Consider the following 22,025-nt stretch of genomic DNA (forward strand, 5'->3'; position numbering starts at 1 on the left):
CTTCAAACGTCAAAATTCGCCCTCCGGAATGGTCCAATGGTACGAAGACCCATTGCCTTGCCAGAAACACTCTTGGGGCTTTCCGAAAAGGTATTATGGGTCGCGTGGTTCCTCACGATGTAAAAGTTACGGCGTTATGTTTGTACTATATAGTCTTACGCAACAACCAAAAAAAAAAAAAAAAAAAGAAGGAGGGATGCAACACGAGGACTTCCCGGGAGGTCACCCATCCTAGTACTACTCTCGCCCAAGCACGCTTGACTGCGGAGTTCTGATGGGATCCGGTGCATTAGTGCTGGTATGATCGCATCCGTTAGTATATACCATTCAATCGCATATATCGTGTTTTAAAAACTCTAGGGATCATTCAATGTGGGTCCCACTTGATATGTGGACCGTTTATTCACCTTGGACGTGCTTCCAACCGCGAAAAACAAGAGATAACCATATCCAAACATAATTTTGTACTTGTAGCTAATTGTGTCGCGATCACCAAAAAACATCCGAAACACCTTCAAACGTCAAAATTCGGCCTCCGGAATGGTCCAATGGTACGAAGACCCATTGCCTTGCCAGAAACACTCTTGGGGCTTTCCGAAATGGTATTATGGGTCGCGTGGTTCCTCACGATGTAAAAGTTACGGCGTTATGTTTGTACTATATAGTCTTACGCAACAACCAAAAAAAAAAAAAAAAAAAGAAGGAGGGATGCAACACGAGGACTTCCCGGGAGGTCACCCATCCTAGTACTACTCTCGCCCAAGCACGCTTGACTGCGGAGTTCTGATGGGATCCGGTGAATTAGTGCTGGTATGATCGCATCCGTTAGTATATACCATTCAATCGCATATATCGTGTTTTAAAAACTCTAGGGATCATTCAATGTGGGTCCCACTTGATATGTGGACCGTTTATTCACCTTGGACGTGCTTCCAACCGCGAAAAACAAGAGATAACCATATCCAAACATAATTTTGTACTCGTAGCTAATTGTGTCGCGATCACCAAAAAACATCCGAAACACCTTCAAACGTCAAAATTCGGCCTCCGGAATGGTCCAATGGCACGAAGACCCATTGCCTTGCCAGAAACACTCTTGGGGCTTTCCGAAAAGGTATTATGGGTCGCGTGGTTCCTCACGATGTAAAAGTTACGGCGTTATGTTTGTACTATATAGTCTTACGCAACAACCAAAAAAAAAAAAAAAAAAAGAAGGAGGGATGCAACACGAGGACTTCCCGGGAGGTCACCCATCCTAGTACTACTCTCGCCCAAGCACGCTTGACTGCGGAGTTCTGATGGGATCCGGTGCATTAGTGCTGGTATGATCGCATCCGTTAGTATATACCATTCAATCGCATATATCGTGTTTTAAAAACTCTAGGGATCATTCAATGTGGGTCCCACTTGATATGTGGACCGTTTATTCACCTTGGACGTGCTTCCAACCGCGAAAAACAAGAGATAACCATATCCAAACATAATTTTGTACTCGTAGCTAATTGTGTCGCGATCACCAAAAAACATCCGAAACACCTTCAAACGTCAAAATTCGGCCTCCGGAATGGTCCAATGGTACGAAGACCCATTGCCTTGCCAGAAACAGTCTTGGGGCTTTCCGAAAAGGTATTATGGGTCGCGTGGTTCCTCACGATGTAAAAGTTACGGCGTTATGTTTGTACTATATAGTCTTACGCAACAACCAAAAAAAAAAAAAAAAAAAGAAGGAGGGATGCAACACGAGGACTTCCCGGGAGGTCACCCATCCTAGTACTACTCTCGCCCAAGCACGCTTGACTGCGGAGTTCTGATGGGATCCGGTGCATTAGTGCTGGTATGATCGCATCCGTTAGTATATACCATTCAATCGCATATATCGTGTTTTAAAAACTCTAGGGATCATTCAATGTGGGTCCCACTTGATATGTGGACCGTTTATTCACCTTGGACGTGCTTCCAACCGCGAAAAACAAGAGATAACCATATCCAAACATAATTTTGTACTTGTAGCTAATTGTGTCGCGATCACCAAAAAACATCCGAAACACCTTCAAACGTCAAAATTCGGCCTCCGGAATGGTCCAATGGTACGAAGACCCATTGCCTTGCCAGAAACAGTCTTGGGGCTTTCCGAAAAGGTATTATGGGTCGCGTGGTTCCTCACGATGTAAAAGTTACGACGTTATGTTTGTACTATATAGTCTTACGCAACAACCAAAAAAAAAAAAAAAAAAAGAAGGAGGGATGCAACACGAGGACTTCCCGGGAGGTCACCCATCCTAGTACTACTCTCGCCCAAGCACGCTTGACTGCGGAGTTCTGATGGGATCCGGTGCATTAGTGCTGGTATGATCGCATCCGTTAGTATATACCATTCAATCGCATATATCGTGTTTTAAAAACTCTAGGGATCATTCAATGTGGGTCCCACTTGATATGTGGACCGTTTATTCACCTTGGACGTGCTTCCAACCGCGAAAAACAAGAGATAACCATATCCAAACATAATTTTGTACTCGTAGCTAATTGTGTCGCGATCACCAAAAAACATCCGAAACACCTTCAAACGTCAAAATTCGGCCTCCGGAATGGTCCAATGGTACGAAGACCCATTGCCTTGCCAGAAACACTCTTGGGGCTTTCCGAAAAGGTATTATGGGTCGCGTGGTTCCTCACGATGTAAAAGTTACGGCGTTATGTTTGTACTATATAGTCTTACGCAACAACCAAAAAAAAAAAAAAAAAAAGAAGGAGGGATGCAACACGAGGACTTCCCGGGAGGTCACCCATCCTAGTACTACTCTCGCCCAAGCACGCTTGACTGCGGAGTTCTGATGGGATCCGGTGCATTAGTGCTGGTATGATCGCATCCGTTAGTATATACCATTCAATCGCATATATCGTGTTTTAAAAACTCTAGGGATCATTCAATGTGGGTCCCACTTGATATGTGGACCGTTTATTCACCTTGGACGTGCTTCCAACCGCGAAAAACAAGAGATAACCATATCCAAACATAATTTTGTACTCGTAGCTAATTGTGTCGCGATCACCAAAAAACATCCGAAACACCTTCAAACGTCAAAATTCGGCCTCCGGAATGGTCCAATGGTACGAAGACCCATTGCCTTGCCAGAAACAGTCTTGGGGCTTTCCGAAAAGGTATTATGGGTCGCGTGGTTCCTCACGATGTAAAAGTTACGGCGTTATGTTTGTACTATATAGTCTTACGCAACAACCAAAAAAAAAAAAAAAAAAAGAAGGAGGGATGCAACACGAGGACTTCCCGGGAGGTCACCCATCCTAGTACTACTCTCGCCCAAGCACGCTTGACTGCGGAGTTCTGATGGGATCCGGTGCATTAGTGCTGGTATGATCGCATCCGTTAGTATATACCATTCAATCGCATATATCGTGTTTTAAAAACTCTAGGGATCATTCAATGTGGGTCCCACTTGATATGTGGACCGTTTATTCACCTTGGACGTGCTTCCAACCGCGAAAAACAAGAGATAACCATATCCAAACATAATTTTGTACTCGTAGCTAATTGTGTCGCGATCACCAAAAAACATCCGAAACACCTTCAAACGTCAAAATTCGGCCTCCGGAATGGTCCAATGGTACGAAGACCCATTGCCTTGCCAGAAACAGTCTTGGGGCTTTCCGAAAAGGTATTATGGGTCGCGTGGTTCCTCACGATGTAAAAGTTACGGCGTTATGTTTGTACTATATAGTCTTACGCAACAACCAAAAAAAAAAAAAAAAAAAGAAGGAGGGATGCAACACGAGGACTTCCCGGGAGGTCACCCATCCTAGTACTACTCTCGCCCAAGCACGCTTGACTGCGGAGTTCTGATGGGATCCGGTGCATTAGTGCTGGTATGATCGCATCCGTTAGTATATACCATTCAATCGCATATATCGTGTTTTAAAAACTCTAGGGATCATTCAATGTGGGTCCCACTTGATATGTGGACCGTTTATTCACCTTGGACGTGCTTCCAACCGCGAAAAACAAGAGATAACCATATCCAAACATAATTTTGTACTCGTAGCTAATTGTGTCGCGATCACCAAAAAACATCCGAAACACCTTCAAACGTCAAAATTCGCCCTCCGGAATGGTCCAATGGTACGAAGACCCATTGCCTTGCCAGAAACACTCTTGGGGCTTTCCGAAAAGGTATTATGGGTCGCGTGGTTCCTCACGATGTAAAAGTTACGGCGTTATGTTTGTACTATATAGTCTTACGCAACAACCAAAAAAAAAAAAAAAAAAAGAAGGAGGGATGCAACACGAGGACTTCCCGGGAGGTCACCCATCCTAGTACTACTCTCGCCCAAGCACGCTTGACTGCGGAGTTCTGATGGGATCCGGTGCATTAGTGCTGGTATGATCGCATCCGTTAGTATATACCATTCAATCGCATATATCGTGTTTTAAAAACTCTAGGGATCATTCAATGTGGGTCCCACTTGATATGTGGACCGTTTATTCACCTTGGACGTGCTTCCAACCGCGAAAAACAAGAGATAACCATATCCAAACATAATTTTGTACTCGTAGCTAATTGTGTCGCGATCACCAAAAAACATCCGAAACACCTTCAAACGTCAAAATTCGGCCTCCGGAATGGTCCAATGGCACGAAGACCCATTGCCTTGCCAGAAACACTCTTGGGGCTTTCCGAAAAGGTATTATGGGTCGCGTGGTTCCTCACGATGTAAAAGTTACGGCGTTATGTTTGTACTATATAGTCTTACGCAACAACCAAAAAAAAAAAAAAAAAAAGAAGGAGGGATGCAACACGAGGACTTCCCGGGAGGTCACCCATCCTAGTACTACTCTCGCCCAAGCACGCTTGACTGCGGAGTTCTGATGGGATCCGGTGCATTAGTGCTGGTATGATCGCATCCGTTAGTATATACCATTCAATCGCATATATCGTGTTTTAAAAACTCTAGGGATCATTCAATGTGGGTCCCACTTGATATGTGGACCGTTTATTCACCTTGGACGTGCTTCCAACCGCGAAAAACAAGAGATAACCATATCCAAACATAATTTTGTACTCGTAGCTAATTGTGTCGCGATCACCAAAAAACATCCGAAACACCTTCAAACGTCAAAATTCGGCCTCCGGAATGGTCCAATGGCACGAAGACCCATTGCCTTGCCAGAAACACTCTTGGGGCTTTCCGAAAAGGTATTATGGGTCGCGTGGTTCCTCACGATGTAAAAGTTACGGCGTTATGTTTGTACTATATAGTCTTACGCAACAACCAAAAAAAAAAAAAAAAAAAGAAGGAGGGATGCAACACGAGGACTTCCCGGGAGGTCACCCATCCTAGTACTACTCTCGCCCAAGCACGCTTGACTGCGGAGTTCTGATGGGATCCGGTGAATTAGTGCTGGTATGATCGCATCCGTTAGTATATACCATTCAATCGCATATATCGTGTTTTAAAAACTCTAGGGATCATTCAATGTGGGTCCCACTTGATATGTGGACCGTTTATTCACCTTGGACGTGCTTCCAACCGCGAAAAACAAGAGATAACCATATCCAAACATAATTTTGTACTCGTAGCTAATTGTGTCGCGATCACCAAAAAACATCCGAAACACCTTCAAACGTCAAAATTCGGCCTCCGGAATGGTCCAATGGCACGAAGACCCATTGCCTTGCCAGAAACACTCTTGGGGCTTTCCGAAAAGGTATTATGGGTCGCGTGGTTCCTCACGATGTAAAAGTTACGGCGTTATGTTTGTACTATATAGTCTTACGCAACAACCAAAAAAAAAAAAAAAAAAAGAAGGAGGGATGCAACACGAGGACTTCCCGGGAGGTCACCCATCCTAGTACTACTCTCGCCCAAGCACGCTTGACTGCGGAGTTCTGATGGGATCCGGTGAATTAGTGCTGGTATGATCGCATCCGTTAGTATATACCATTCAATCGCATATATCGTGTTTTAAAAACTCTAGGGATCATTCAATGTGGGTCCCACTTGATATGTGGACCGTTTATTCACCTTGGACGTGCTTCCAACCGCGAAAAACAAGAGATAACCATATCCAAACATAATTTTGTACTCGTAGCTAATTGTGTCGCGATCACCAAAAAACATCCGAAACACCTTCAAACGTCAAAATTCGGCCTCCGGAATGGTCCAATGGTACGAAGACCCATTGCCTTGCCAGAAACACTCTTGGGGCTTTCCGAAAAGGTATTATGGGTCGCGTGGTTCCTCACGATGTAAAAGTTACGGCGTTATGTTTGTACTATATAGTCTTACGCAACAACCAAAAAAAAAAAAAAAAAAAAGAAGGAGGGATGCAACACGAGGACTTCCCGGGAGGTCACCCATCCTAGTACTACTCTTGCCCAAGCACGCTTGACTGCGGAGTTCTGATGGGATCCGGTGCATTAGTGCTGGTATGATCGCATCCGTTAGTATATACCATTCAATCGCATATATCGTGTTTTAAAAACTCTAGGGATCATTCAATGTGGGTCCCACTTGATATGTGGACCGTTTATTCACCTTGGACGTGCTTCCAACCGCGAAAAACAAGAGATAACCATATCCAAACATAATTTTGTACTCGTAGCTAATTGTGTCGCGATCACCAAAAAACATCCGAAACACCTTCAAACGTCAAAATTCGGCCTCCGGAATGGTCCAATGGTACGAAGACCCATTGCCTTGCCAGAAACACTCTTGGGGCTTTCCGAAAAGGTATTATGGGTCGCGTGGTTCCTCACGATGTAAAAGTTACGGCGTTATGTTTGTACTATATAGTCTTACGCAACAACCAAAAAAAAAAAAAAAAAAAGAAGGAGGGATGCAACACGAGGACTTCCCGGGAGGTCACCCATCCTAGTACTACTCTCGCCCAAGCACGCTTGACTGCGGAGTTCTGATGGGATCCGGTGCATTAGTGCTGGTATGATCGCATCCGTTAGTATATACCATTCAATCGCATATATCGTGTTTTAAAAACTCTAGGGATCATTCAATGTGGGTCCCACTTGATATGTGGACCGTTTATTCACCTTGGACGTGCTTCCAACCGCGAAAAACAAGAGATAACCATATCCAAACATAATTTTGTACTCGTAGCTAATTGTGTCGCGATCACCAAAAAACATCCGAAACACCTTCAAACGTCAAAATTCGGCCTCCGGAATGGTCCAATGGTACGAAGACCCATTGCCTTGCCAGAAACACTCTTGGGGCTTTCCGAAATGGTATTATGGGTCGCGTGGTTCCTCACGATGTAAAAGTTACGGCGTTATGTTTGTACTATATAGTCTTACGCAACAACCAAAAAAAAAAAAAAAAAAAGAAGGAGGGATGCAACACGAGGACTTCCCGGGAGGTCACCCATCCTAGTACTACTCTCGCCCAAGCACGCTTGACTGCGGAGTTCTGATGGGATCCGGTGCATTAGTGCTGGTATGATCGCATCCGTTAGTATATACCATTCAATCGCATATATCGTGTTTTAAAAACTCTAGGGATCATTCAATGTGGGTCCCACTTGATATGTGGACCGTTTATTCACCTTGGACGTGCTTCCAACCGCGAAAAACAAGAGATAACCATATCCAAACATAATTTTGTACTCGTAGCTAATTGTGTCGCGATCACCAAAAAACATCCGAAACACCTTCAAACGTCAAAATTCGGCCTCCGGAATGGTCCAATGGTACGAAGACCCATTGCCTTGCCAGAAACACTCTTGGGGCTTTCCGAAAAGGTATTATGGGTCGCGTGGTTCCTCACGATGTAAAAGTTACGGCGTTATGTTTGTACTATATAGTCTTACGCAACAACCAAAAAAAAAAAAAAAAAAAGAAGGAGGGATGCAACACGAGGACTTCCCGGGAGGTCACCCATCCTAGTACTACTCTCGCCCAAGCATGCTTGACTGCGGAGTTCTGATGGGATCCGGTGAATTAGTGCTGGTATGATCGCATCCGTTAGTATATACCATTCAATCGCATATATCGTGTTTTAAAAACTCTAGGGATCATTCAATGTGGGTCCCACTTGATATGTGGACCGTTTATTCACCTTGGACGTGCTTCCAACCGCGAAAAACAAGAGATAACCATATCCAAACATAATTTTGTACTCGTAGCTAATTGTGTCGCGATCACCAAAAAACATCCGAAACACCTTCAAACGTCAAAATTCGGCCTCCGGAATGGTCCAATGGTACGAAGACCCATTGCCTTGCCAGAAACACTCTTGGGGCTTTCCGAAAAGGTATTATGGGTCGCGTGGTTCCTCACGATGTAAAAGTTACGGCGTTATGTTTGTACTATATAGTCTTACGCAACAACCAAAAAAAAAAAAAAAAAAAGAAGGAGGGATGCAACACGAGGACTTCCCGGGAGGTCACCCATCCTAGTACTACTCTCGCCCAAGCATGCTTGACTGCGGAGTTCTGATGGGATCCGGTGAATTAGTGCTGGTATGATCGCATCCGTTAGTATATACCATTCAATCGCATATATCGTGTTTTAAAAACTCTAGGGATCATTCAATGTGGGTCCCACTTGATATGTGGACCGTTTATTCACCTTGGACGTGCTTCCAACCGCGAAAAACAAGAGATAACCATATCCAAACATAATTTTGTACTCGTAGCTAATTGTGTCGCGATCACCAAAAAACATCCGAAACACCTTCAAACGTCAAAATTCGGCCTCCGGAATGGTCCAATGGTACGAAGACCCATTGCCTTGCCAGAAACACTCTTGGGGCTTTCCGAAAAGGTATTATGGGTCGCGTGGTTCCTCACGATGTAAAAGTTACGGCGTTATGTTTGTACTATATAGTCTTACGCAACAACCAAAAAAAAAAAAAAAAAAAAGAAGGAGGGATGCAACACGAGGACTTCCCGGGAGGTCACCCATCCTAGTACTACTCTTGCCCAAGCACGCTTGACTGCGGAGTTCTGATGGGATCCGGTGCATTAGTGCTGGTATGATCGCATCCGTTAGTATATACCATTCAATCGCATATATCGTGTTTTAAAAACTCTAGGGATCATTCAATGTGGGTCCCACTTGATATGTGGACCGTTTATTCACCTTGGACGTGCTTCCAACCGCGAAAAACAAGAGATAACCATATCCAAACATAATTTTGTACTCGTAGCTAATTGTGTCGCGATCACCAAAAAACATCCGAAACACCTTCAAACGTCAAAATTCGGCCTCCGGAATGGTCCAATGGTACGAAGACCCATTGCCTTGCCAGAAACACTCTTGGGGCTTTCCGAAAAGGTATTATGGGTCGCGTGGTTCCTCACGATGTAAAAGTTACGGCGTTATGTTTGTACTATATAGTCTTACGCAACAACCAAAAAAAAAAAAAAAAAAAGAAGGAGGGATGCAACACGAGGACTTCCCGGGAGGTCACCCATCCTAGTACTACTCTCGCCCAAGCACGCTTGACTGCGGAGTTCTGATGGGATCCGGTGCATTAGTGCTGGTATGATCGCATCCGTTAGTATATACCATTCAATCGCATATATCGTGTTTTAAAAACTCTAGGGATCATTCAATGTGGGTCCCACTTGATATGTGGACCGTTTATTCACCTTGGACGTGCTTCCAACCGCGAAAAACAAGAGATAACCATATCCAAACATAATTTTGTACTCGTAGCTAATTGTGTCGCGATCACCAAAAAACATCCGAAACACCTTCAAACGTCAAAATTCGGCCTCCGGAATGGTCCAATGGTACGAAGACCCATTGCCTTGCCAGAAACACTCTTGGGGCTTTCCGAAATGGTATTATGGGTCGCGTGGTTCCTCACGATGTAAAAGTTACGGCGTTATGTTTGTACTATATAGTCTTACGCAACAACCAAAAAAAAAAAAAAAAAAAGAAGGAGGGATGCAACACGAGGACTTCCCGGGAGGTCACCCATCCTAGTACTACTCTCGCCCAAGCACGCTTGACTGCGGAGTTCTGATGGGATCCGGTGCATTAGTGCTGGTATGATCGCATCCGTTAGTATATACCATTCAATCGCATATATCGTGTTTTAAAAACTCTAGGGATCATTCAATGTGGGTCCCACTTGATATGTGGACCGTTTATTCACCTTGGACGTGCTTCCAACCGCGAAAAACAAGAGATAACCATATCCAAACATAATTTTGTACTCGTAGCTAATTGTGTCGCGATCACCAAAAAACATCCGAAACACCTTCAAACGTCAAAATTCGGCCTCCGGAATGGTCCAATGGTACGAAGACCCATTGCCTTGCCAGAAACACTCTTGGGGCTTTCCGAAAAGGTATTATGGGTCGCGTGGTTCCTCACGATGTAAAAGTTACGGCGTTATGTTTGTACTATATAGTCTTACGCAACAACCAAAAAAAAAAAAAAAAAAAGAAGGAGGGATGCAACACGAGGACTTCCCGGGAGGTCACCCATCCTAGTACTACTCTTGCCCAAGCACGCTTGACTGCGGAGTTCTGATGGGATCCGGTGCATTAGTGCTGGTATGATCGCATCCGTTAGTATATACCATTCAATCGCATATATCGTGTTTTAAAAACTCTAGGGATCATTCAATGTGGGTCCCACTTGATATGTGGACCGTTTATTCACCTTGGACGTGCTTCCAACCGCGAAAAACAAGAGATAACCATATCCAAACATAATTTTGTACTCGTAGCTAATTGTGTCGCGATCACCAAAAAACATCCGAAACACCTTCAAACGTCAAAATTCGGCCTCCGGAATGGTCCAATGGTACGAAGACCCATTGCCTTGCCAGAAACACTCTTGGGGCTTTCCGAAATGGTATTATGGGTCGCGTGGTTCCTCACGATGTAAAAGTTACGGCGTTATGTTTGTACTATATAGTCTTACGCAACAACCAAAAAAAAAAAAAAAAAAAGAAGGAGGGATGCAACACGAGGACTTCCCGGGAGGTCACCCATCCTAGTACTACTCTCGCCCAAGCATGCTTGACTGCGGAGTTCTGATGGGATCCGGTGAATTAGTGCTGGTATGATCGCATCCGTTAGTATATACCATTCAATCGCATATATCGTGTTTTAAAAACTCTAGGGATCATTCAATGTGGGTCCCACTTGATATGTGGACCGTTTATTCACCTTGGACGTGCTTCCAACCGCGAAAAACAAGAGATAACCATATCCAAACATAATTTTGTACTCGTAGCTAATTGTGTCGCGATCACCAAAAAACATCCGAAACACCTTCAAACGTCAAAATTCGGCCTCCGGAATGGTCCAATGGTACGAAGACCCATTGCCTTGCCAGAAACACTCTTGGGGCTTTCCGAAAAGGTATTATGGGTCGCGTGGTTCCTCACGATGTAAAAGTTACGGCGTTATGTTTGTACTATATAGTCTTACGCAACAACCAAAAAAAAAAAAAAAAAAAGAAGGAGGGATGCAACACGAGGACTTCCCGGGAGGTCACCCATCCTAGTACTACTCTCGCCCAAGCATGCTTGACTGCGGAGTTCTGATGGGATCCGGTGAATTAGTGCTGGTATGATCGCATCCGTTAGTATATACCATTCAATCGCATATATCGTGTTTTAAAAACTCTAGGGATCATTCAATGTGGGTCCCACTTGATATGTGGACCGTTTATTCACCTTGGACGTGCTTCCAACCGCGAAAAACAAGAGATAACCATATCCAAACATAATTTTGTACTCGTAGCTAATTGTGTCGCGATCACCAAAAAACATCCGAAACACCTTCAAACGTCAAAATTCGGCCTCCGGAATGGTCCAATGGTACGAAGACCCATTGCCTTGCCAGAAACACTCTTGGGGCTTTCCGAAAAGGTATTATGGGTCGCGTGGTTCCTCACGATGTAAAAGTTACGGCGTTATGTTTGTACTATATAGTCTTACGCAACAACCAAAAAAAAAAAAAAAAAAAAGAAGGAGGGATGCAACACGAGGACTTCCCGGGAGGTCACCCATCCTAGTACTACTCTTGCCCAAGCACGCTTGACTGCGGAGTTCTGATGGGATCCGGTGCATTAGTGCTGGTATGATCGCATCCGTTAGTATATACCATTCAATCGCATATATCGTGTTTTAAAAACTCTAGGGATCATTCAATGTGGGTCCCACTTGATATGTGGACCGTTTATTCACCTTGGACGTGCTTCCAACCGCGAAAAACAAGAGATAACCATATCCAAACATAATTTTGTACTCGTAGCTAATTGTGTCGCGATCACCAAAAAACATCCGAAACACCTTCAAACGTCAAAATTCGGCCTCCGGAATGGTCCAATGGTACGAAGACCCATTGCCTTGCCAGAAACACTCTTGGGGCTTTCCGAAAAGGTATTATGGGTCGCGTGGTTCCTCACGATGTAAAAGTTACGGCGTTATGTTTGTACTATATAGTCTTACGCAACAACCAAAAAAAAAAAAAAAAAAAGAAGGAGGGATGCAACACGAGGACTTCCCGGGAGGTCACCCATCCTAGTACTACTCTTGCCCAAGCACGCTTGACTGCGGAGTTCTGATGGGATCCGGTGCATTAGTGCTGGTATGATCGCATCCGTTAGTATATACCATTCAATCGCATATATCGTGTTTTAAAAACTCTAGGGATCATTCAATGTGGGTCCCACTTGATATGTGGACCGTTTATTCACCTTGGACGTGCTTCCAACCGCGAAAAACAAGAGATAACCATATCCAAACATAATTTTGTACTCGTAGCTAATTGTGTCGCGATCACCAAAAAACATCCGAAACACCTTCAAACGTCAAAATTCGGCCTCCGGAATGGTCCAATGGTACGAAGACCCATTGCCTTGCCAGAAACACTCTTGGGGCTTTCCGAAAAGGTATTATGGGTCGCGTGGTTCCTCACGATGTAAAAGTTACGGCGTTATGTTTGTACTATATAGTCTTACGCAACAACCAAAAAAAAAAAAAAAAAAAGAAGGAGGGATGCAACACGAGGACTTCCCGGGAGGTCACCCATCCTAGTACTACTCTCGCCCAAGCACGCTTGACTGCGGAGTTCTGATGGGATCCGGTGCATTAGTGCTGGTATGATCGCATCCGTTAGTATATACCATTCAATCGCATATATCGTGTTTTAAAAACTCTAGGGATCATTCAATGTGGGTCCCACTTGATATGTGGACCGTTTATTCACCTTGGACGTGCTTCCAACCGCGAAAAACAAGAGATAACCATATCCAAACATAATTTTGTACTCGTAGCTAATTGTGTCGCGATCACCAAAAAACATCCGAAACACCTTCAAACGTCAAAATTCGGCCTCCGGAATGGTCCAATGGTACGAAGACCCATTGCCTTGCCAGAAACACTCTTGGGGCTTTCCGAAAAGGTATTATGGGTCGCGTGGTTCCTCACGATGTAAAAGTTACGGCGTTATGTTTGTACTATATAGTCTTACGCAACAACCAAAAAAAAAAAAAAAAAAAGAAGGAGGGATGCAACACGAGGACTTCCCGGGAGGTCACCCATCCTAGTACTACTCTCGCCCAAGCACGCTTGACTGCGGAGTTCTGATGGGATCCGGTGCATTAGTGCTGGTATGATCGCATCCGTTAGTATATACCATTCAATCGCATATATCGTGTTTTAAAAACTCTAGGGATCATTCAATGTGGGTCCCACTTGATATGTGGACCGTTTATTCACCTTGGACGTGCTTCCAACCGCGAAAAACAAGAGATAACCATATCCAAACATAATTTTGTACTCGTAGCTAATTGTGTCGCGATCACCAAAAAACATCCGAAACACCTTCAAACGTCAAAATTCGGCCTCCGGAATGGTCCAATGGTACGAAGACCCATTGCCTTGCCAGAAACACTCTTGGGGCTTTCCGAAAAGGTATTATGGGTCGCGTGGTTCCTCACGATGTAAAAGTTACGGCGTTATGTTTGTACTATATAGTCTTACGCAACAACCAAAAAAAAAAAAAAAAAAAGAAGGAGGGATGCAACACGAGGACTTCCCGGGAGGTCACCCATCCTAGTACTACTCTCGCCCAAGCACGCTTGACTGCGGAGTTCTGATGGGATCCGGTGCATTAGTGCTGGTATGATCGCATCCGTTAGTATATACCATTCAATCGCATATATCGTGTTTTAAAAACTCTAGGGATCATTCAATGTGGGTCCCACTTGATATGTGGACCGTTTATTCACCTTGGACGTGCTTCCAACCGCGAAAAACAAGAGATAACCATATCCAAACATAATTTTGTACTCGTAGCTAATTGTGTCGCGATCACCAAAAAACATCCGAAACACCTTCAAACGTCAAAATTCGGCCTCCGGAATGGTCCAATGGCACGAAGACCCATTGCCTTGCCAGAAACACTCTTGGGGCTTTCCGAAAAGGTATTATGGGTCGCGTGGTTCCTCACGATGTAAAAGTTACGGCGTTATGTTTGTACTATATAGTCTTACGCAACAACCAAAAAAAAAAAAAAAAAAAGAAGGAGGGATGCAACACGAGGACTTCCCGGGAGGTCACCCATCCTAGTACTACTCTCGCCCAAGCACGCTTGACTGCGGAGTTCTGATGGGATCCGGTGCATTAGTGCTGGTATGATCGCATCCGTTAGTATATACCATTCAATCGCATATATCGTGTTTTAAAAACTCTAGGGATCATTCAATGTGGGTCCCACTTGATATGTGGACCGTTTATTCACCTTGGACGTGCTTCCAACCGCGAAAAACAAGAGATAACCATATCCAAACATAATTTTGTACTCGTAGCTAATTGTGTCGCGATCACCAAAAAACATCCGAAACACCTTCAAACGTCAAAATTCGGCCTCCGGAATGGTCCAATGGTACGAAGACCCATTGCCTTGCCAGAAACACTCTTGGGGCTTTCCGAAAAGGTATTATGGGTCGCGTGGTTCCTCACGATGTAAAAGTTACGGCGTTATGTTTGTACTATATAGTCTTACGCAACAACCAAAAAAAAAAAAAAAAAAAGAAGGAGGGATGCAACACGAGGACTTCCCGGGAGGTCACCCATCCTAGTACTACTCTCGCCCAAGCACGCTTGACTGCGGAGTTCTGATGGGATCCGGTGCATTAGTGCTGGTATGATCGCATCCGTTAGTATATACCATTCAATCGCATATATCGTGTTTTAAAAACTCTAGGGATCATTCAATGTGGGTCCCACTTGATATGTGGACCGTTTATTCACCTTGGACGTGCTTCCAACCGCGAAAAACAAGAGATAACCATATCCAAACATAATTTTGTACTCGTAGCTAATTGTGTCGCGATCACCAAAAAACATCCGAAACACCTTCAAACGTCAAAATTCGGCCTCCGGAATGGTCCAATGGTACGAAGACCCATTGCCTTGCCAGAAACACTCTTGGGGCTTTCCGAAAAGGTATTATGGGTCGCGTGGTTCCTCACGATGTAAAAGTTACGGCGTTATGTTTGTACTATATAGTCTTACGCAACAACCAAAAAAAAAAAAAAAAAAAGAAGGAGGGATGCAACACGAGGACTTCCCGGGAGGTCACCCATCCTAGTACTACTCTCGCCCAAGCACGCTTGACTGCGGAGTTCTGATGGGATCCGGTGCATTAGTGCTGGTATGATCGCATCCGTTAGTATATACCATTCAATCGCATATATCGTGTTTTAAAAACTCTAGGGATCATTCAATGTGGGTCCCACTTGATATGTGGACCGTTTATTCACCTTGGACGTGCTTCCAACCGCGAAAAACAAGAGATAACCATATCCAAACATAATTTTGTACTCGTAGCTAATTGTGTCGCGATCACCAAAAAACATCCGAAACACCTTCAAACGTCAAAATTCGGCCTCCGGAATGGTCCAATGGTACGAAGACCCATTGCCTTGCCAGAAACACTCTTGGGGCTTTCCGAAAAGGTATTATGGGTCGCGTGGTTCCTCACGATGTAAAAGTTACGGCGTTATGTTTGTACTATATAGTCTTACGCAACAACCAAAAAAAAAAAAAAAAAAAGAAGGAGGGATGCAACACGAGGACTTCCCGGGAGGTCACCCATCCTAGTACTACTCTCGCCCAAGCACGCTTGACTGCGGAGTTCTGATGGGATCCGGTGCATTAGTGCTGGTATGATCGCATCCGTTAGTATATACCATTCAATCGCATATATCGTGTTTTAAAAACTCTAGGGATCATTCAATGTGGGTCCCACTTGATATGTGGACCGTTTATTCACCTTGGACGTGCTTCCAACCGCGAAAAACAAGAGATAACCATATCCAAACATAATTTTGTACTCGTAGCTAATTGTGTCGCGATCACCAAAAAACATCCGAAACACCTTCAAACGTCAAAATTCGGCCTCCGGAATGGTCCAATGGCACGAAGACCCATTGCCTTGCCAGAAACACTCTTGGGGCTTTCCGAAAAGGTATTATGGGTCGCGTGGTTCCTCACGATGTAAAAGTTACGGCGTTATGTTTGTACTATATAGTCTTACGCAACAACCAAAAAAAAAAAAAAAAAAAGAAGGAGGGATGCAACACGAGGACTTCCCGGGAGGTCACCCATCCTAGTACTACTCTCGCCCAAGCACGCTTGACTGCGGAGTTCTGATGGGATCCGGTGCATTAGTGCTGGTATGATCGCATCCGTTAGTATATACCATTCAATCGCATATATCGTGTTTTAAAAACTCTAGGGATCATTCAATGTGGGTCCCACTTGATATGTGGACCGTTTATTCACCTTGGACGTGCTTCCAACCGCGAAAAACAAGAGATAACCATATCCAAACATAATTTTGTACTCGTAGCTAATTGTGTCGCGATCACCAAAAAACATCCGAAACACCTTCAAACGTCAAAATTCGGCCTCCGGAATGGTCCAATGGTACGAAGACCCATTGCCTTGCCAGAAACACTCTTGGGGCTTTCCGAAAAGGTATTATGGGTCGCGTGGTTCCTCACGATGTAAAAGTTACGGCGTTATGTTTGTACTATATAGTCTTACGCAACAACCAAAAAAAAAAAAAAAAAAAGAAGGAGGGATGCAACACGAGGACTTCCCGGGAGGTCACCCATCCTAGTACTACTCTCGCCCAAGCACGCTTGACTGCGGAGTTCTGATGGGATCCGGTGCATTAGTGCTGGTATGATCGCATCCGTTAGTATATACCATTCAATCGCATATATCGTGTTTTAAAAACTCTAGGGATCATTCAATGTGGGTCCCACTTGATATGTGGACCGTTTATTCACCTTGGACGTGCTTCCAACCGCGAAAAACAAGAGATAACCATATCCAAACATAATTTTGTACTCGTAGCTAATTGTGTCGCGATCACCAAAAAACATCCGAAACACCTTCAAACGTCAAAATTCGGCCTCCGGAATGGTCCAATGGTACGAAGACCCATTGCCTTGCCAGAAACACTCTTGGGGCTTTCCGAAAAGGTATTATGGGTCGCGTGGTTCCTCACGATGTAAAAGTTACGGCGTTATGTTTGTACTATATAGTCTTACGCAACAACCAAAAAAAAAAAAAAAAAAAGAAGGAGGGATGCAACACGAGGACTTCCCGGGAGGTCACCCATCCTAGTACTACTCTCGCCCAAGCACGCTTGACTGCGGAGTTCTGATGGGATCCGGTGCATTAGTGCTGGTATGATCGCATCCGTTAGTATATACCATTCAATCGCATATATCGTGTTTTAAAAACTCTAGGGATCATTCAATGTGGGTCCCACTTGATATGTGGACCGTTTATTCACCTTGGACGTGCTTCCAACCGCGAAAAACAAGAGATAACCATATCCAAACATAATTTTGTACTCGTAGCTAATTGTGTCGCGATCACCAAAAAACATCCGAAACACCTTCAAACGTCAAAATTCGGCCTCCGGAATGGTCCAATGGTACGAAGACCCATTGCCTTGCCAGAAACACTCTTGGGGCTTTCCGAAAAGGTATTATGGGTCGCGTGGTTCCTCACGATGTAAAAGTTACGGCGTTATGTTTGTACTATATAGTCTTACGCAACAACCAAAAAAAAAAAAAAAAAAAGAAGGAGGGATGCAACACGAGGACTTCCCGGGAGGTCACCCATCCTAGTACTACTCTCGCCCAAGCACGCTTGACTGCGGAGTTCTGATGGGATCCGGTGCATTAGTGCTGGTATGATCGCATCCGTTAGTATATACCATTCAATCGCATATATCGTGTTTTAAAAACTCTAGGGATCATTCAATGTGGGTCCCACTTGATATGTGGACCGTTTATTCACCTTGGACGTGCTTCCAACCGCGAAAAACAAGAGATAACCATATCCAAACATAATTTTGTACTCGTAGCTAATTGTGTCGCGATCACCAAAAAACATCCGAAACACCTTCAAACGTCAAAATTCGGCCTCCGGAATGGTCCAATGGTACGAAGACCCATTGCCTTGCCAGAAACACTCTTGGGGCTTTCCGAAAAGGTATTATGGGTCGCGTGGTTCCTCACGATGTAAAAGTTACGGCGTTATGTTTGTACTATATAGTCTTACGCAACAACCAAAAAAAAAAAAAAAAAAAGAAGGAGGGATGCAACACGAGGACTTCCCGGGAGGTCACCCATCCTAGTACTACTCTCGCCCAAGCACGCTTGACTGCGGAGTTCTGATGGGATCCGGTGCATTAGTGCTGGTATGATCGCATCCGTTAGTATATACCATTCAATCGCATATATCGTGTTTTAAAAACTCTAGGGATCATTCAATGTGGGTCCCACTTGATATGTGGACCGTTTATTCACCTTGGACGTGCTTCCAACCGCGAAAAACAAGAGATAACCATATCCAAACATAATTTTGTACTCGTAGCTAATTGTGTCGCGATCACCAAAAAACATCCGAAACACCTTCAAACGTCAAAATTCGGCCTCCGGAATGGTCCAATGGCACGAAGACCCATTGCCTTGCCAGAAACACTCTTGGGGCTTTCCGAAAAGGTATTATGGGTCGCGTGGTTCCTCACGATGTAAAAGTTACGGCGTTATGTTTGTACTATATAGTCTTACGCAACAACCAAAAAAAAAAAAAAAAAAAGAAGGAGGGATGCAACACGAGGACTTCCCGGGAGGTCACCCATCCTAGTACTACTCTCGCCCAAGCACGCTTGACTGCGGAGTTCTGATGGGATCCGGTGCATTAGTGCTGGTATGATCGCATCCGTTAGTATATACCATTCAATCGCATATATCGTGTTTTAAAAACTCTAGGGATCATTCAATGTGGGTCCCACTTGATATGTGGACCGTTTATTCACCTTGGACGTGCTTCCAACCGCGAAAAACAAGAGATAACCATATCCAAACATAATTTTGTACTCGTAGCTAATTGTGTCGCGATCACCAAAAAACATCCGAAACACCTTCAAACGTCAAAATTCGGCCTCCGGAATGGTCCAATGGTACGAAGACCCATTGCCTTGCCAGAAACACTCTTGGGGCTTTCCGAAAAGGTATTATGGGTCGCGTGGTTCCTCACGATGTAAAAGTTACGGCGTTATGTTTGTACTATATAGTCTTACGCAACAACCAAAAAAAAAAAAAAAAAAAGAAGGAGGGATGCAACACGAGGACTTCCCGGGAGGTCACCCATCCTAGTACTACTCTCGCCCAAGCACGCTTGACTGCGGAGTTCTGATGGGATCCGGTGCATTAGTGCTGGTATGATCGCATCCGTTAGTATATACCATTCAATCGCATATATCGTGTTTTAAAAACTCTAGGGATCATTCAATGTGGGTCCCACTTGATATGTGGACCGTTTATTCACCTTGGACGTGCTTCCAACCGCGAAAAACAAGAGATAACCATATCCAAACATAATTTTGTACTCGTAGCTAATTGTGTCGCGATCACCAAAAAACATCCGAAACACCTTCAAACGTCAAAATTCGGCCTCCGGAATGGTCCAATGGTACGAAGACCCATTGCCTTGCCAGAAACACTCTTGGGGCTTTCCGAAAAGGTATTATGGGTCGCGTGGTTCCTCACGATGTAAAAGTTACGGCGTTATGTTTGTACTATATAGTCTTACGCAACAACCAAAAAAAAAAAAAAAAAAAGAAGGAGGGATGCAACACGAGGACTTCCCGGGAGGTCACCCATCCTAGTACTACTCTCGCCCAAGCACGCTTGACTGCGGAGTTCTGATGGGATCCGGTGCATTAGTGCTGGTATGATCGCATCCGTTAGTATATACCATTCAATCGCATATATCGTGTTTTAAAAACTCTAGGGATCATTCAATGTGGGTCCCACTTGATATGTGGACCGTTTATTCACCTTGGACGTGCTTCCAACCGCGAAAAACAAGAGATAACCATATCCAAACATAATTTTGTACTCGTAGCTAATTGTGTCGCGATCACCAAAAAACATCCGAAACACCTTCAAACGTCAAAATTCGGCCTCCGGAATGGTCCAATGGTACGAAGACCCATTGCCTTGCCAGAAACACTCTTGGGGCTTTCCGAAAAGGTATTATGGGTCGCGTGGTTCCTCACGATGTAAAAGTTACGGCGTTATGTTTGTACTATATAGTCTTACGCAACAACCAAAAAAAAAAAAAAAAAAAGAAGGAGGGATGCAACACGAGGACTTCCCGGGAGGTCACCCATCCTAGTACTACTCTCGCCCAAGCACGCTTGACTGCGGAGTTCTGATGGGATCCGGTGCATTAGTGCTGGTATGATCGCATCCGTTAGTATATACCATTCAATCGCATATATCGTGTTTTAAAAACTCTAGGGATCATTCAATGTGGGTCCCACTTGATATGTGGACCGTTTATTCACCTTGGACGTGCTTCCAACCGCGAAAAACAAGAGATAACCATATCCAAACATAATTTTGTACTCGTAGCTAATTGTGTCGCGATCACCAAAAAACATCCGAAACACCTTCAAACGTCAAAATTCGGCCTCCGGAATGGTCCAATGGTACGAAGACCCATTGCCTTGCCAGAAACACTCTTGGGGCTTTCCGAAATGGTATTATGGGTCGCGTGGTTCCTCACGATGTAAAAGTTACGGCGTTATGTTTGTACTATATAGTCTTACGCAACAACCAAAAAAAAAAAAAAAAAAAGAAGGAGGGATGCAACACGAGGACTTCCCGGGAGGTCACCCATCCTAGTACTACTCTCGCCCAAGCACGCTTGACTGCGGAGTTCTGATGGGATCCGGTGCATTAGTGCTGGTATGATCGCATCCGTTAGTATATACCATTCAATCGCATATATCGTGTTTTAAAAACTCTAGGGATCATTCAATGTGGGTCCCACTTGATATGTGGACCGTTTATTCACCTTGGACGTGCTTCCAACCGCGAAAAACAAGAGATAACCATATCCAAACATAATTTTGTACTCGTAGCTAATTGTGTCGCGATCACCAAAAAACATCCGAAACACCTTCAAACGTCAAAATTCGGCCTCCGGAATGGTCCAATGGTACGAAGACCCATTGCCTTGCCAGAAACACTCTTGGGGCTTTCCGAAAAGGTATTATGGGTCGCGTGGTTCCTCACGATGTAAAAGTTACGGCGTTATGTTTGTACTATATAGTCTTACGCAACAACCAAAAAAAAAAAAAAAAAAAGAAGGAGGGATGCAACACGAGGACTTCCCGGGAGGTCACCCATCCTAGTACTACTCTCGCCCAAGCACGCTTGACTGCGGAGTTCTGATGGGATCCGGTGCATTAGTGCTGGTATGATCGCATCCGTTAGTATATACCATTCAATCGCATATATCGTGTTTTAAAAACTCTAGGGATCATTCAATGTGGGTCCCACTTGATATGTGGACCGTTTATTCACCTTGGACGTGCTTCCAACCGCGAAAAACAAGAGATAACCATATCCAAACATAATTTTGTACTCGTAGCTAATTGTGTCGCGATCACCAAAAAACATCCGAAACACCTTCAA

At 44.3% G+C, this 22,025-nt stretch overlaps 43 non-coding genes across 43 annotated transcripts; all 43 read right to left on the reverse strand.

Moving 5' to 3' along the window:
* Positions 1-193: 193 nt before the first annotated feature.
* LOC147936585 (5S ribosomal RNA) lies at positions 194-312 on the reverse strand. Its single transcript, XR_015570140.1, has one exon. It is a non-coding gene; the product is annotated as a 5S ribosomal RNA (ribosomal RNA).
* A 393-nt stretch (positions 313-705) lies between these two features.
* On the reverse strand, positions 706-824 carry LOC147936586 (5S ribosomal RNA). Its single transcript, XR_015569398.1, has one exon. It is a non-coding gene; the product is annotated as a 5S ribosomal RNA (ribosomal RNA).
* A 393-nt stretch (positions 825-1,217) lies between these two features.
* On the reverse strand, positions 1,218-1,336 carry LOC147936587 (5S ribosomal RNA). Its single transcript, XR_015570141.1, has one exon. It is a non-coding gene; the product is annotated as a 5S ribosomal RNA (ribosomal RNA).
* A 393-nt stretch (positions 1,337-1,729) lies between these two features.
* On the reverse strand, positions 1,730-1,848 carry LOC147936588 (5S ribosomal RNA). The gene has a single exon (XR_015570142.1). It is a non-coding gene; the product is annotated as a 5S ribosomal RNA (ribosomal RNA).
* A 393-nt stretch (positions 1,849-2,241) lies between these two features.
* On the reverse strand, positions 2,242-2,360 carry LOC147936589 (5S ribosomal RNA). Its single transcript, XR_015570144.1, has one exon. It is a non-coding gene; the product is annotated as a 5S ribosomal RNA (ribosomal RNA).
* Positions 2,361-2,753: 393 nt separating this feature from the next.
* On the reverse strand, positions 2,754-2,872 carry LOC147936590 (5S ribosomal RNA). Its single transcript, XR_015570145.1, has one exon. It is a non-coding gene; the product is annotated as a 5S ribosomal RNA (ribosomal RNA).
* A 393-nt stretch (positions 2,873-3,265) lies between these two features.
* LOC147936591 (5S ribosomal RNA) lies at positions 3,266-3,384 on the reverse strand. The gene has a single exon (XR_015570146.1). It is a non-coding gene; the product is annotated as a 5S ribosomal RNA (ribosomal RNA).
* Positions 3,385-3,777: 393 nt separating this feature from the next.
* Positions 3,778-3,896, reverse strand: LOC147936592 (5S ribosomal RNA). The gene has a single exon (XR_015570147.1). It is a non-coding gene; the product is annotated as a 5S ribosomal RNA (ribosomal RNA).
* A 393-nt stretch (positions 3,897-4,289) lies between these two features.
* LOC147936593 (5S ribosomal RNA) lies at positions 4,290-4,408 on the reverse strand. Its single transcript, XR_015570148.1, has one exon. It is a non-coding gene; the product is annotated as a 5S ribosomal RNA (ribosomal RNA).
* Positions 4,409-4,801: 393 nt separating this feature from the next.
* On the reverse strand, positions 4,802-4,920 carry LOC147936594 (5S ribosomal RNA). Its single transcript, XR_015570149.1, has one exon. It is a non-coding gene; the product is annotated as a 5S ribosomal RNA (ribosomal RNA).
* Positions 4,921-5,313: 393 nt separating this feature from the next.
* LOC147936595 (5S ribosomal RNA) lies at positions 5,314-5,432 on the reverse strand. The gene has a single exon (XR_015569399.1). It is a non-coding gene; the product is annotated as a 5S ribosomal RNA (ribosomal RNA).
* Positions 5,433-5,825: 393 nt separating this feature from the next.
* Positions 5,826-5,944, reverse strand: LOC147936596 (5S ribosomal RNA). Its single transcript, XR_015569400.1, has one exon. It is a non-coding gene; the product is annotated as a 5S ribosomal RNA (ribosomal RNA).
* Positions 5,945-6,338: 394 nt separating this feature from the next.
* LOC147936597 (5S ribosomal RNA) lies at positions 6,339-6,457 on the reverse strand. Its single transcript, XR_015569557.1, has one exon. It is a non-coding gene; the product is annotated as a 5S ribosomal RNA (ribosomal RNA).
* A 393-nt stretch (positions 6,458-6,850) lies between these two features.
* Positions 6,851-6,969, reverse strand: LOC147936598 (5S ribosomal RNA). The gene has a single exon (XR_015570150.1). It is a non-coding gene; the product is annotated as a 5S ribosomal RNA (ribosomal RNA).
* A 393-nt stretch (positions 6,970-7,362) lies between these two features.
* On the reverse strand, positions 7,363-7,481 carry LOC147936599 (5S ribosomal RNA). Its single transcript, XR_015570151.1, has one exon. It is a non-coding gene; the product is annotated as a 5S ribosomal RNA (ribosomal RNA).
* A 393-nt stretch (positions 7,482-7,874) lies between these two features.
* Positions 7,875-7,993, reverse strand: LOC147936600 (5S ribosomal RNA). The gene has a single exon (XR_015569576.1). It is a non-coding gene; the product is annotated as a 5S ribosomal RNA (ribosomal RNA).
* A 393-nt stretch (positions 7,994-8,386) lies between these two features.
* LOC147936601 (5S ribosomal RNA) lies at positions 8,387-8,505 on the reverse strand. Its single transcript, XR_015569577.1, has one exon. It is a non-coding gene; the product is annotated as a 5S ribosomal RNA (ribosomal RNA).
* A 394-nt stretch (positions 8,506-8,899) lies between these two features.
* On the reverse strand, positions 8,900-9,018 carry LOC147936602 (5S ribosomal RNA). The gene has a single exon (XR_015569558.1). It is a non-coding gene; the product is annotated as a 5S ribosomal RNA (ribosomal RNA).
* Positions 9,019-9,411: 393 nt separating this feature from the next.
* Positions 9,412-9,530, reverse strand: LOC147936603 (5S ribosomal RNA). Its single transcript, XR_015570152.1, has one exon. It is a non-coding gene; the product is annotated as a 5S ribosomal RNA (ribosomal RNA).
* Positions 9,531-9,923: 393 nt separating this feature from the next.
* LOC147936604 (5S ribosomal RNA) lies at positions 9,924-10,042 on the reverse strand. Its single transcript, XR_015570153.1, has one exon. It is a non-coding gene; the product is annotated as a 5S ribosomal RNA (ribosomal RNA).
* A 393-nt stretch (positions 10,043-10,435) lies between these two features.
* On the reverse strand, positions 10,436-10,554 carry LOC147936605 (5S ribosomal RNA). Its single transcript, XR_015569560.1, has one exon. It is a non-coding gene; the product is annotated as a 5S ribosomal RNA (ribosomal RNA).
* A 393-nt stretch (positions 10,555-10,947) lies between these two features.
* LOC147936606 (5S ribosomal RNA) lies at positions 10,948-11,066 on the reverse strand. Its single transcript, XR_015569578.1, has one exon. It is a non-coding gene; the product is annotated as a 5S ribosomal RNA (ribosomal RNA).
* A 393-nt stretch (positions 11,067-11,459) lies between these two features.
* Positions 11,460-11,578, reverse strand: LOC147936607 (5S ribosomal RNA). The gene has a single exon (XR_015569579.1). It is a non-coding gene; the product is annotated as a 5S ribosomal RNA (ribosomal RNA).
* Positions 11,579-11,972: 394 nt separating this feature from the next.
* LOC147936608 (5S ribosomal RNA) lies at positions 11,973-12,091 on the reverse strand. Its single transcript, XR_015569561.1, has one exon. It is a non-coding gene; the product is annotated as a 5S ribosomal RNA (ribosomal RNA).
* A 393-nt stretch (positions 12,092-12,484) lies between these two features.
* LOC147936609 (5S ribosomal RNA) lies at positions 12,485-12,603 on the reverse strand. The gene has a single exon (XR_015569562.1). It is a non-coding gene; the product is annotated as a 5S ribosomal RNA (ribosomal RNA).
* Positions 12,604-12,996: 393 nt separating this feature from the next.
* LOC147936610 (5S ribosomal RNA) lies at positions 12,997-13,115 on the reverse strand. Its single transcript, XR_015570155.1, has one exon. It is a non-coding gene; the product is annotated as a 5S ribosomal RNA (ribosomal RNA).
* Positions 13,116-13,508: 393 nt separating this feature from the next.
* LOC147936611 (5S ribosomal RNA) lies at positions 13,509-13,627 on the reverse strand. The gene has a single exon (XR_015570156.1). It is a non-coding gene; the product is annotated as a 5S ribosomal RNA (ribosomal RNA).
* Positions 13,628-14,020: 393 nt separating this feature from the next.
* LOC147936612 (5S ribosomal RNA) lies at positions 14,021-14,139 on the reverse strand. The gene has a single exon (XR_015570157.1). It is a non-coding gene; the product is annotated as a 5S ribosomal RNA (ribosomal RNA).
* A 393-nt stretch (positions 14,140-14,532) lies between these two features.
* On the reverse strand, positions 14,533-14,651 carry LOC147936613 (5S ribosomal RNA). The gene has a single exon (XR_015570158.1). It is a non-coding gene; the product is annotated as a 5S ribosomal RNA (ribosomal RNA).
* A 393-nt stretch (positions 14,652-15,044) lies between these two features.
* Positions 15,045-15,163, reverse strand: LOC147936614 (5S ribosomal RNA). The gene has a single exon (XR_015570159.1). It is a non-coding gene; the product is annotated as a 5S ribosomal RNA (ribosomal RNA).
* Positions 15,164-15,556: 393 nt separating this feature from the next.
* Positions 15,557-15,675, reverse strand: LOC147936615 (5S ribosomal RNA). Its single transcript, XR_015570160.1, has one exon. It is a non-coding gene; the product is annotated as a 5S ribosomal RNA (ribosomal RNA).
* Positions 15,676-16,068: 393 nt separating this feature from the next.
* On the reverse strand, positions 16,069-16,187 carry LOC147936616 (5S ribosomal RNA). The gene has a single exon (XR_015570161.1). It is a non-coding gene; the product is annotated as a 5S ribosomal RNA (ribosomal RNA).
* Positions 16,188-16,580: 393 nt separating this feature from the next.
* LOC147936617 (5S ribosomal RNA) lies at positions 16,581-16,699 on the reverse strand. Its single transcript, XR_015570162.1, has one exon. It is a non-coding gene; the product is annotated as a 5S ribosomal RNA (ribosomal RNA).
* A 393-nt stretch (positions 16,700-17,092) lies between these two features.
* Positions 17,093-17,211, reverse strand: LOC147936618 (5S ribosomal RNA). The gene has a single exon (XR_015570163.1). It is a non-coding gene; the product is annotated as a 5S ribosomal RNA (ribosomal RNA).
* A 393-nt stretch (positions 17,212-17,604) lies between these two features.
* LOC147936619 (5S ribosomal RNA) lies at positions 17,605-17,723 on the reverse strand. The gene has a single exon (XR_015570164.1). It is a non-coding gene; the product is annotated as a 5S ribosomal RNA (ribosomal RNA).
* Positions 17,724-18,116: 393 nt separating this feature from the next.
* Positions 18,117-18,235, reverse strand: LOC147936620 (5S ribosomal RNA). Its single transcript, XR_015570166.1, has one exon. It is a non-coding gene; the product is annotated as a 5S ribosomal RNA (ribosomal RNA).
* Positions 18,236-18,628: 393 nt separating this feature from the next.
* LOC147936621 (5S ribosomal RNA) lies at positions 18,629-18,747 on the reverse strand. The gene has a single exon (XR_015570167.1). It is a non-coding gene; the product is annotated as a 5S ribosomal RNA (ribosomal RNA).
* A 393-nt stretch (positions 18,748-19,140) lies between these two features.
* Positions 19,141-19,259, reverse strand: LOC147936622 (5S ribosomal RNA). Its single transcript, XR_015570168.1, has one exon. It is a non-coding gene; the product is annotated as a 5S ribosomal RNA (ribosomal RNA).
* A 393-nt stretch (positions 19,260-19,652) lies between these two features.
* Positions 19,653-19,771, reverse strand: LOC147936623 (5S ribosomal RNA). The gene has a single exon (XR_015570169.1). It is a non-coding gene; the product is annotated as a 5S ribosomal RNA (ribosomal RNA).
* Positions 19,772-20,164: 393 nt separating this feature from the next.
* LOC147936624 (5S ribosomal RNA) lies at positions 20,165-20,283 on the reverse strand. The gene has a single exon (XR_015570170.1). It is a non-coding gene; the product is annotated as a 5S ribosomal RNA (ribosomal RNA).
* A 393-nt stretch (positions 20,284-20,676) lies between these two features.
* Positions 20,677-20,795, reverse strand: LOC147936625 (5S ribosomal RNA). Its single transcript, XR_015570171.1, has one exon. It is a non-coding gene; the product is annotated as a 5S ribosomal RNA (ribosomal RNA).
* A 393-nt stretch (positions 20,796-21,188) lies between these two features.
* Positions 21,189-21,307, reverse strand: LOC147936626 (5S ribosomal RNA). The gene has a single exon (XR_015570173.1). It is a non-coding gene; the product is annotated as a 5S ribosomal RNA (ribosomal RNA).
* Positions 21,308-21,700: 393 nt separating this feature from the next.
* On the reverse strand, positions 21,701-21,819 carry LOC147936627 (5S ribosomal RNA). The gene has a single exon (XR_015570174.1). It is a non-coding gene; the product is annotated as a 5S ribosomal RNA (ribosomal RNA).
* Between the last annotated feature and the right edge of the window lie 206 nt (positions 21,820-22,025).

Source organism: Camelina sativa, chromosome 10, assembly GCF_030686135.1.
Source record: "Camelina sativa cultivar CO46 ecotype springtype chromosome 10, ASM3068613v1".
Classification (NCBI taxonomy): Eukaryota; Viridiplantae; Streptophyta; class Magnoliopsida; order Brassicales; family Brassicaceae; genus Camelina; species Camelina sativa.